The sequence below is a fragment of the Triticum urartu genome, chromosome 6 (genome assembly GCF_003073215.2).
Source record: "Triticum urartu cultivar G1812 chromosome 6, Tu2.1, whole genome shotgun sequence".
In the NCBI taxonomy this organism is placed as follows: domain Eukaryota; kingdom Viridiplantae; phylum Streptophyta; class Magnoliopsida; order Poales; family Poaceae; genus Triticum; species Triticum urartu.
Window position 1 is genome coordinate 196,550,481 of NC_053027.1, and position 11,498 is coordinate 196,561,978.

Genomic DNA, 11,498 nt, shown 5'->3' on the forward strand with positions numbered 1-11,498 from the left:
ATTATTGATTACCTAGGCCGATACTAGCTTGGAGCCCGCATTACTAGTGACGGGGGAGAGTTGGTGCTCTCTCTCGGGACGGGGTCATGCCAGGTAGGGCGGCCATGACTGTTTTCACAGGGCACCGGATACACCGTTGTGTCCCCTCTCAGATGTTACGATCTCGAGTGAGTCTCATATGATGTACATCGTGAGGATACGGAACAACGAGTGGACTCCTTGTTAGTGTCGTCTAGGGAAAGATAGTGATCGGGTGCTTACCCCGGGTACTTGAGGTACCGCGGGTCGTGGATGACACGGAAGTTCCCCGGATCTTGTGGGTAAAGTGTGCAACCTCTGCAGAGTGTAAAACTATTCGAATAGCCGTGTCCACGGTCAAGGACAGTTGGGTAACCGCTCTTGGGCTACGTCCACATGTTTACAAACTAGTGTGTGTGTTTGGATAAGTGGGAAGAACTACTTGGGTCAAGTCAAAGGACTTGACATGATTGAGTTGGGTTGGTGCCCACTCTTTTTATGTTGGTATCTGTAACCTGTCCTCATGGTCAATTGAATTCTCCTGATGCATGTCTTACAAGTTGTTGAACATGTCATTGCAGTCGAAACTAGCTTTCCGCAAAAATTTACCTATATCATGCATTTTTGTACCTTGAACCAAAACATGGGTTGCTTGCGAGTACATTCAAAGTACTCATTGGCTTGCCACTGGTTATTTAATTGGCCAGGCATGGAAGAACAGGAGTTCGAAGAAGAGTTCTTTGGAGACGAACATGCGAACTAGGACGTTTCCCAGTCAGAATGCCTGTAGGGTTAAGGCAGATGGCATGGGTTCTACTTCTCGATGAAGATTTCCGCTGCTTGTGTTTCATTTGATGTTCAACCCTTAAGGCTTTATCAATGTAAGACTTGACCATAATGGTCATAATTTATGTAAGACGGTATGTATGGATGTAAGACTCTTGTTATTCAGCTTCTGTGTGTTCAGTGAGCATTGATCTCTGGGATCACTGTACACGTGCATTCAGTGATCTCGACTTATGAGTCGGGGTCCCCACAGAGCTGGTATCAGAGCCATCCTGACTGTAGGAAGCCTTAGTTAGCATGGGCGTTAGTTAGCTTGAGACCATCTAAACTTCTCTTCTTTTCTAAGCTTACCAAACCCGAGGGATATTTTCCACCTTGACCTCCCCTATTCAACTTTTGTAGATGGCTGTCGCCCCCTTGAGACTCCTTATGACAGGATTTCCATCACTCCTAAAAGACTGCCTCCAACAATGCCACTATCCCTTGCTGCCCATATACACCCTGCATGAACTGGAAAATGATGTGCTCGAGAAGGAGTTCTACGCCAAGGTTTTTGTACCTGCCAAGACCTCACCCCAGGGGTGGTTCTTCATTGGACCACCCATGCCAACAAAAGACCTGGCCATTCAGCAAGTGGCATATGAAGCGCTCCTCCATCTTCGAGGCCTCCTTCCAGAAATGAAAGAAGAACACGCCACCCGCTACCTACCTGGAAAGAACGGATTTGGAGCCCCAGCTCAAGTGATGATTTCCCAAGAAGATGAGGATCCAACCCTCAAGTACCAGATCCGCTTCATTAACGCAGGAGACTACCTTCTACGTCACCTTACCGAAGCATTCCTTAAGGCTCGCCAAGACCTCCCTTCACTTCTGCACCTCCACTGCCTCGAGAAGAAGAAGGTGGCCGAGCAAGGACAACAAATCACTGCCTTACAAGCCCACCTTTCCAATCAGGAGCAACAAATCGAGGAACTTCGGAAAACCCGCAACCAAACCCCACGCAGGAGGCACAGGAATGAATTTCCATATCCACCTCATAGAAGATCGTCGTCAGGCCTTCGACGACATAACCCAAGACTGGATAACAACCCTTTTTCTGTCACTTATCACGGGTGTGGTGAACTTGGGCACATTAAAAGGATGTGTCCCAACAAGCAGCCGACTATCGCATTCCCTTTGGCACCACAAGGGGAACCCATAAACTGAAGACTGAGCGCCCTTCTCTCCGATCAAGCATGACTACCGAGTCCGAGGACCCCTAGGGTAGGATGAGTCGTGTACCCCCATATGCGTAGTCGAGTCCGTGAGATGGTTCGAATGGAACCACATTTTGTGTTGCTTGTTTTTACTTGTTTGTGTTTTGATATAAGTTGCACATTTGCCCTAGGCAGCTTGTGCGCAACTATATCACCTATCTTATCATAATGAATGTGCATGGCCTTAACGACACCTGTTTGCTTGAACTTGCAATATAGAACCCCCTTTAGGTATTCCCCTCCTCTATGCTACTTTTCCCTATCATCTCTCACCTCAACTGAAGGCCAGCAAGACAAGATACACCAAGGATTCTACCTCGGCGACCAACTAGCACTGAAGAACTTTTCTACAGGCTCCTCGACCAAGTAAAACCCTGTAGAGTTGTGTTTAACCCCCCAGACTAGAAACCCATTCCTAGGCCCTTCGAGACTTCACGAGATACCCCAGCTCGAGTCCTTAACCATGTGCTTAACCCACAGAATTGCAAGAGAACCAGTTAAGCCTCTGTAAACCTTGCACAGCACTGGGATCATTATGGAACTAGTGGACATAGTGAACGAGCACATTATCATCCTAATATAGCACAAGAGTTGATGCTTTCGGTGGTATAAGGTTATTTGTTTAAAGGACTAGATAGAACAACCGGCATCTCAGGAACCGTGCTTAAGGATAAGGTGACAAACGTTCGCTCGCACACTAGATCCTTGAAACCCTTATGCCTTACCAAGCCACAACATGGTCGGATCCTGACCTTGGGCTTTGGCTCTAGATCGATAAGACCTTGGCCAATGCTCAACCGTGACCATCACCAATGCCTCAGCCCACCTTACGTACCCCATAGACTTCATGGAGTGCTTGGACAAGTTAGTTGTCATCCTTCCTTGATGACATACTTGTCTACCCGAAGATGGAAGAAGAGCCATCCAGCTAGTCAAGGAACATTTGAAGACCACCATGTCAAGGAGGAAGAACTACACCAACCACCATCGTCAAGGAGTGAAATTTCTCATCAAAGACCAGGTGTATCTGCAAGCCACTTCTCTCAAAGGAACCAAGCATTTCCATGTCAAAGGGAAGCTCACACCAAGATTTATCGGCCCTCTCCAAGATCACTACAAGGCAAAGAATAGACGGCTACCAGCTAGAGTTATCACCTGAGTCACCCACTGTGCACAACGTTTTCCCACACGACACCACTCCGGAAACGTTTCCAACTTCCTAACTAGCCCGACCTCTACAAGGACATCGATCACCGAGCCATCGACCTCTAGCCCAATATGACCTACGCGAGAGACCCCAATTGCAATCTGGATCAAGCAGGACGACAAACACGAAGCCACGCCATCGAGTACTTCAGGGTTCAGTGGAGCACCAAACGGAAGCAGAAGCAGTATGAGGACGTGAAGACTACCCCAAATCCAAGTTTCCGTATTCCTTTCCGCGCCTAGTCTGGGAATCTCGGGGACGAGATTCTTGTAAGGGGGGTAGGTCTGTCACACCCTGATTTTCATGCCACAACACTTAAGCTAATAAATCTTGATAAAGTGTGGTTTGACAAAAACTTTTGCATTATTTGGCTTTTATTTGGAGTTGGTTTTCTCTCTGTGTTTTCAAGTGCTCTTTAAAGTCAACACAACTCCACCTTCTATACTTCATCTCCTTGCCCCAAACTTCTGCCCAATGATCATGCCATGTGTATAGAGCAATATAGTATTTTCTTACAAAAATAATTTGGCCAAAAAGTATTTTCAAAAATTAGTTTTCCAAAAACCCCTGGATTGAGGTTTGCATTGCAAGTACATGATTTGGGGTTTGAAAAATATTTCAAAAGGTATATTTGAAACCTATTAGACATAGGATTCCCATAAACCCCAAAAATATAATTTTAAAAGTTATTTTCCTATTTTATTTAAAAGGTTTTTCTAAAGGCCAGAAATGGTCTTTAATAGGGAAAAATATTTTATTATTTTAAAAATATTTGACAAAAATCAGGGAACCTCAGTGGACATATATTTTCCATATATAAGAGTTTCAACACATGGTCATATTCAAAATATTGAACAAAACCTCCCAAAACCATTTCTGCCCATTTCAAGGATTTGAAATATTTCTACAGGAAATATTTCCATAAAAATCCAAGAAAAATCCAGCAAGTCACAAATGCATATTGTGATGATCTTGCAAAGCCTCACTTCAATCAAGGTCATTATGGTCCACCAAAATGCCCCATAACCCTTTCTGTTCAGAACCTAATTTGAGCAAGTTTGTACTACCAACTTTCTCCCCTTAACCCCAACTTTTGTGAGCATGTTCACATGACCAAATGAGGCCACTACACCAAGTAGTGCATCAAGGAGAAGTGTTATGCTCAACTAGATCTACACAAGTCTATTTCTGCTCATTTCTAGGGTTTACAAAAGTTGCATTGGCAACTTTACCCAAATAAGCTCCAAATTGGTGATAGGCCCTAATTACATGTGTCATTTCACCCTGTGGAGTCTCATGGCAATTGGAAATCATCTGCCGGCCCAAACCATCATCAAACACCTTCTGCCATTTTTCCAAAAACACCATTTTGACCCCTTCCACTAATCTCCTTCAGCTCAACTTCTTACCACAGCTCCTCCTAGACCTCTTCTACCTCCAGTAGCAATGGCTGCATCTCAGATCAATAATTGAGGGGTGAAACCACCTCTTTTACCTCTCTGGACAGCCCTTGCACCCCTCTTCCTCTCCTCCCTCCTCACTCCAGTGGCCACCCAAGGCATCCAAGGCTTTCCCCACATTCTTTACTCCTTCCTAGAGCTACCAGACATGCTTGTCCGTGCCCACTTTGCCAAAAAATGGCATGCCGGCCATTTGCACGCTCTGGAGCGCGCTACAGTGCGCTCTCGCACTGTAGCCGCCCCCTGCCAACCACCTCCGGCCACCTCGGCTCTCCCCCTCATGCCAGCCGATGCCCCTTGATGTCCGCAGCATGCTACGCCTCTGTCCCCCTCCTCCTTCTCCCTCCTGCTGCCCTTGCTCGCACGCGCGCCGACCGCCCGAGAGCTCCAATGAGCGGCCTCACACGCACGGCGTCTCTGACCCCTCCCCGCTCCCTCTCTTCTTCCCTTGGGAGTAATCGATCCCCACGAACACCCTAGACTCGACGCAGCACCCTCCCGAGGCCCGTAGCGATGAGCACGAGCTCGCCGGCGCACGAGCCCACGGTGGACCGCCGCTCGCCTATATAAGGCATTCCCGAGCCCTCCTCTCACCACCACTCGTTCCCTCCCACTCCAAATAGCCCCACTGCGCCTCCCGTTCATCCCAAGAGCCGCCCAAGATCGAGATCGAGCTCGAGCCCCGCCGCTTCGGGTCGCCGTCGATCTCGTGGTACAGGCCTCCTTTGCCCCCTCTCTCTCTCGATCTGGAACCGCCTCACCTCACTGATCCATTCCCCTCTTTCTCCCGCTCCTATTGTAGCTCGGAACGAGCTAACCAGGCTCCTCCCGAGGCCCTTCCGCCGGCTTCCTCGTCGCCGGCGAACCCCTGCACTCCGGCGACCGCCTCCACCTCCACCCGAACGGCGACTCCGCCCTGAGCAAGCCGGTGCGCTCGGATCGCCTCGCCGTTGACCACAGCGACGCCTGTGAGCTCGCCCCCCCTCTCTGGCCCGAGGTTGAAGACGACGGCCGTGGGGCCGGTCCGTCAGCCTCACATACTGACGGGTGGGCCCCACCCGTCAGGTTTAAAATGCACGCGCGCGCGCGAACCGTTTCGCTGCGACGACTGAAGGCATATTTTACCTTTACGCCTTCGACGTGGCAGCCTCGCGCGGGCTGAATCCCCTCTGGGCCTGCTGCACTGTTGTGACACCCCCGATCTAATCGTACACTAATCATACACGCAAACGTGTACGATCAAGATCAGGGACTCACGGGAAGATATCACAACACAACTCTACAAATAAAAAAATTCATACAAGCATCATATTACAAGCCAGGGGCCTCGAGGGCTCGAATACAAGAGCTCGATCATAGACGAGTCAGCGGAAGCAACAATATCTAAGTACAGACATAAGTTAAACAAGTTTGCCTTAAGAAGGCTAGCACAAACTGGGATACCGATCGAAAGAGGCGTAGGCCTCCTGCCTGGGATCCTCCTAAACTACTCCTGGTCGTCGTCAGCGGGCAGCACGTAGTAGTAGGCACCTCCGATGTAGTAGGAGTCGTCATCGACGGTGGCGTCTGGCTCCTGGGCTCCAACATCTGGTTGCGACAACTAGGTAGAAGGGATAGAGGGAAAAGAAGGAGAAAGCAACCGTGAGTACTCATCCAAAGTACTCGCAAGCAAGGAGCTACACTACATATGTATGCATTGGTATCAACTGGAATAAGGCTATTATATGTGGACTGAACTGCAGAAAGCCGGGATAAGGGGGGATAGCTAGTCCTTTCAAAGACTACGCTTCTGGCAGCCTCCGTCTTGCAGCATGTAGAAGAGAGTAGACTGAAGTCCTCCAAGTAGCATCGCATAGCATAATCCTAACCGATGATCCTCCCCTCGTCGCCCTGTGAGAGAGCGATCACCGGTTGTATCTGGCACTTGGAAGGGTGTGTTTTATTAAGTATTCGGTTCTAGTTGTCATAAGGTCAAGGTACAACTCCAAGTCGTCCTGTTACCGAAGATCACGGCTATTCGAATAGATTAACTTCCCTGCAAGGGTGCACCACATATCCCAACACGCTCGATCCCATTTGGCCGGACACACTTTCCTGGGTCATGCCCGGCCTCGGAAGATCAACACGTCGCAGCCCCACCTAGGCACAACAGAGAGGTCATCACGCCGGTCTAAACCTAAGCGCACAGGGGTGTGGGCCCATCGCCCTTAGCACACCTGCATGTTGCGAACGCGGCCGGAAGCAGAACTAGCCCCCTTAATACAAGAGCAGGCTTACGTTCCAATCCGGCGCGCGCCGCTCAGTCGCTGACGTCACGAAGGCTTCGGCTGATACCACGACGCCGGGATACCCATAACTACTCCCGCGTAGATGGTTAGTGCGTATAGACCAAATGGCCAGACTCAGATCAAATACCAAGATCTCGTTTAACGTGTTAAGTATCTACGAACGCCGACCAGGGCCAGGCCCACCTCTCTCCTAGGTGGTCTCTACCTGCCCTGTCGCTCCGCCACAAAGTAACAGTCGGGGGCCGTCGGGAACCCAGGCCCACCTCTACCGGGATGGAGCCACCTGCCCCTTCAGCCCCCATCTCCGAACAGTATCATAAGTAATGTAAATGTGTAAAGTATTTTGTATATGCCCGTGATCACCTCCCGAAGTGATCACGGCCCAGTAGTATAGCATGGCAGACGGACAAGAGTGTAGGGCCACTGATGGAACACTAGCATCCTATACTAAGCAGTAGGATAGCAGGTAACGGTAACAACAGTAGTAGCAAGGACAGGCTATGCATCAGGATAGGAATAACAGAAAGCAGTAACATGCTACACTACTCTAATGCAAGCAGTATAGAGAAGAGTAGGCGATATCTGGTGATCAAAGGGGGGGCTTGCCTGGTTGCTCTGGCAAGAGAGAGGGGTCGTCAACATCGTAGTCGTACTGGGTAGCAGCGGCGTCGGTCTCGGTGTCTAGCGAGAGAAGAGGGGGAAGAAACAATAAATATAATGCAAACAAGGGGGAAAACATGACAAAGCGTGATGCTAGGTGTGCCCTAACGCGGTACGAGGTGGTACCGGTGAAGGGGGAAAACATCCGGGAATGTATTCCCGGTGTTTCGCGTTCTCGGACAGATGAAACGGAGGGGGAAAGTTGCGTGTTCACTATACTAGGGATGCGTGGCGGATAAACGGGCCGCGTATTCAAATTCGTCTCGTCGTTCTGATCAACTTTCATGTATAAAACTTTTTCATCCGAGTTACGGATTATTTTCTATAATTTTTCAAAGATTTAAACAACATTCTAAAATTGTTTTAATTCAAAATTAAATGACAAATTGCTATGTGTAGCCAGCTCTGTGTACACATAGAGGCTGACAGTGGGCCAGGGAGGGTCCAGTCAGCAGAGTTGACCCTGTCAACATTTGACCGGTCAAAAGATGAATAGTAAAGGTGGGTCCCGACTATCATAGACTTAGGCACTTTTAATTTAATCTATCATTTTAATTTACAGCAGGGCCACATGTCAGCGAAATAACTAAAAGTTAATCAGTTTTATTAAATTCCCAAGTAGATTTATCTAATCTAAACAGGGGCCCCACTTGTCATTGGCTAGCAATTAAACTAACTAGAAACTACCCCTAAGCTAATTTGTACGGGTCGGCCAGTGATGGCTATATACACACACACAATGGTAAGTGTAACAGAAGATGACATTTTTTGATTTTTGTAGGATTTAATCGATGCTTTGAAAGGACTTGATCCAGTGGGATAAATTAAAGTTTATCAAGTATACTTTCTACTCATAATTTTCTTAGCCTTGTTAATAGTTGTTTAACTGCAGTTTATGGGCTGTTTAGAGGGTTAGACAGTGTAGATTTAGCAAAGCTAACTAGTAGCAGCTACAGTAACTAGTAGTAGTACATTCAGGAGAGCATCAACAGCATGCACATGAGTTGGGCGCGGGGCGCGGGGCTGCACGGCGTGAAGCTGGGCCGGTGAGCGACGCGAGGCGAGGGGCAAGGCAGGCCGCGGTTGCAGGCCGGCGGACCAGGGGGCGACGGCCGGCAAGCAGCAAGCAGAGCAGCGTGGCAGTGGCTACAACAGCGCAGTAGGGGGCGCGGCAGCGGGTGGCGCAGGCGCGGTGCACGGCCAGCACGACAAGCTACGACAGTCAGTACAGCGACGCGAGCGCGCGCGCGTGGTCAATCGAGCGTGGGCGGCGACGACGAGTCGACGAACGGGGCGGCGACTACGGGCGGAGCTTGATGGACTCTATGATGGGGACGGCTAAAGCGAAAAGGAAGGAGCGCAACCGGCGCAGCAGCTCACAGTGAGGACGACGGGCTGAGTGGTGAGCTCGGGGAAGGCTCGAAGACGATGATCCCCGACGGAGATCCACGGCGACTGAAAGTGGAAGACGTCCTCGATCCCTTCGCTGTAGGGGTCCCCGGAACGGACGGATCCGGTCGTGACGGACCTCCTGGACGTGCTCCCGCACGCCGAAGACGACACTGGCCGCGACGATGACGACGAGGGGCGTCGGGTGCGAGTGGCAGAGGGAGAGCTGCGAGGCAGCATGGTCGGGCGAGCATGAAAGGGGGTCAAGCGCGAGCGCGAGCGCTTCCCTCTGTGGGTGGCGGCGCGAGGAGGAAAGAGGCAAGGAGCGAGGGGATCGGGAGAGATGGGGATTGATTAGGAGGCTGGGCTCACGATCGTCTAGGGTTACGGGGGATTTAGGTGGGCTTTGGGCCGGCCATGGTGGCTTGTTGGCCGGCTGGTCCAATTGGACCAATGGGTGGGGGTTTTATCTTTTCTTTTTACTTACCTTTTCTTTTTCTTATTTTATTCTTTATTGTTTAAATTTTATTCTTACATTAATTTTAATTCTAAAATATAGGAGTATCTCCTAAATTAGTATAACTAAATATAATACTACCACATAAGGTTTAGTCCACAAATAAATTAGTTTAATATTTTATTAATTATAAAAGGCATGTAAATAATTGTCTTTGCTACTGTTTTAATTAGTTTATAAAAATGTGGTTTCCCCACCATTATTCCTTATGATTAATTTGTCACATCTTGAACATCTTAGTTTTGACATTTGAAAACTTTTAATGTTTGACTTTATTTTAAATTTGAATTTTGAATTGATTTTTGATTCAACGAGAGGTTGGCAACAGTAATCGAAGTGACGTGGCATCATTAGCAGAGAATTACTGTAGCTTAATTATCCGGGCGTCACAACTGTGGTCTTTCTAGCCCAGTGGCACAGTGCCACTTTTCTTTTCCTTTTTCTGTCTGTTTTATAAAAATTCCACAGGATAAAATATTTATCCAAGTGGAATAATTCCAACTCCTAAAATCTTATAATAGTTCCACCTATTTATGGTTGTAATATTCATGCACATCCATCACACTGTTCTGTACTGTTCAAATTTAAATTCAAATTTGAGCATTTATATTCCCCTCTGAAAATCCATTTCTCCTATTCTGCTACTGCAAGTCCAAAACTAGGAATTTTCCCCTTCTTAGTTTTCACCCTAGTATTTAACAAAAATGAGTTGACATTTTTCTGAGCACTTTAGCTTTTCTGTTTTATTATTGCCTTATTTCCTCGTTATTATTTTACGATGATAGATTGCATTGCTGATGAAGGAATTGGACCAGAAGACTTTGAAGACCCAGAAGACTTTGTTGAGCCAGGCAAGCAGCCCTTTGACCATGTCTAAGAAACCCCTTTTTTGCATGTCATATGGCACTTTTATTGCTTGCATCGAAGTCATGATAAAATGGTGACCACTTGAGGTGGTTTGCCTCCGTTGCTTTTCTCATTGACACTTGCATGATGCATGACCCTACCTTTCTATGAGGGTTATGCCGGTGGGAGTAGATAGGATGCTAAGTAGTGCTACGCAAAAAGGGACGGGAATATGCATGGTGATGGAGACAAAGTATTTTCAAAGAACTTTTCAAAAACCCCGTCGGGTGCCACTTATGCCCGAGGGAGATGATGAGTTGGGTAGCCACTTGATGACGAAGTGGTGTACCGAGGCAAGTGTGTGTGTTGTTTTCAAAAACGGATTGGTTTAAGTTGCGACCGCTATTCCAACCTTACATGCGCAACCACTCTACCCTTATATGGGAAAGGGCATTATTGATTACCTAGGCCAATACTAGCTTGGAGCCCGCATTACTAGTGACGGGGGAGAGTTGGTGTTCTCTCTTGGGACGGGGTCGTGCCAGGTAGGGCGGCCAAGAACATTTTTATGGGGCACCGGACACACCGTTGGTACCCCGTGCCAGTGGTATGTGATGAATATAGGAGCGAGGCTCCGCAATTTTAAGTTGTGAAATGTTGGGCACGGGGTTACTACCAATCGAGTGGACTCCATGTTAGTGTCGTCTAGGGAAAGATAGTGATCGGGTGCTTACCCCGGGTACTTGAGGTACCGCGGGTCGTGGAAGACACGGAAGTTCCCCGGATCTTGTGGGTAAAGTGTGCAACCTCTGCAGAGTGTAAAACTATTCGAATAGCCGTGTCCACGGTCAAGGACAGTTGGGTAACCGCTCTTGGGCTACGTCCACATGTTTACAAACTAGTGTGTGTGTTTGGATAAGTGGGAAGAACTACTTGGGTCAAGTCAAAGGACTTGACATGATTGAGTTGGGTTGGTGCCCACTCTTTTTATGTTGGTATCTGTAACCTGTCCTCATGGTCAATTGAATTCTCCTGATGCATGTCTTACAAGTTGTTGAACATGTCATTGCA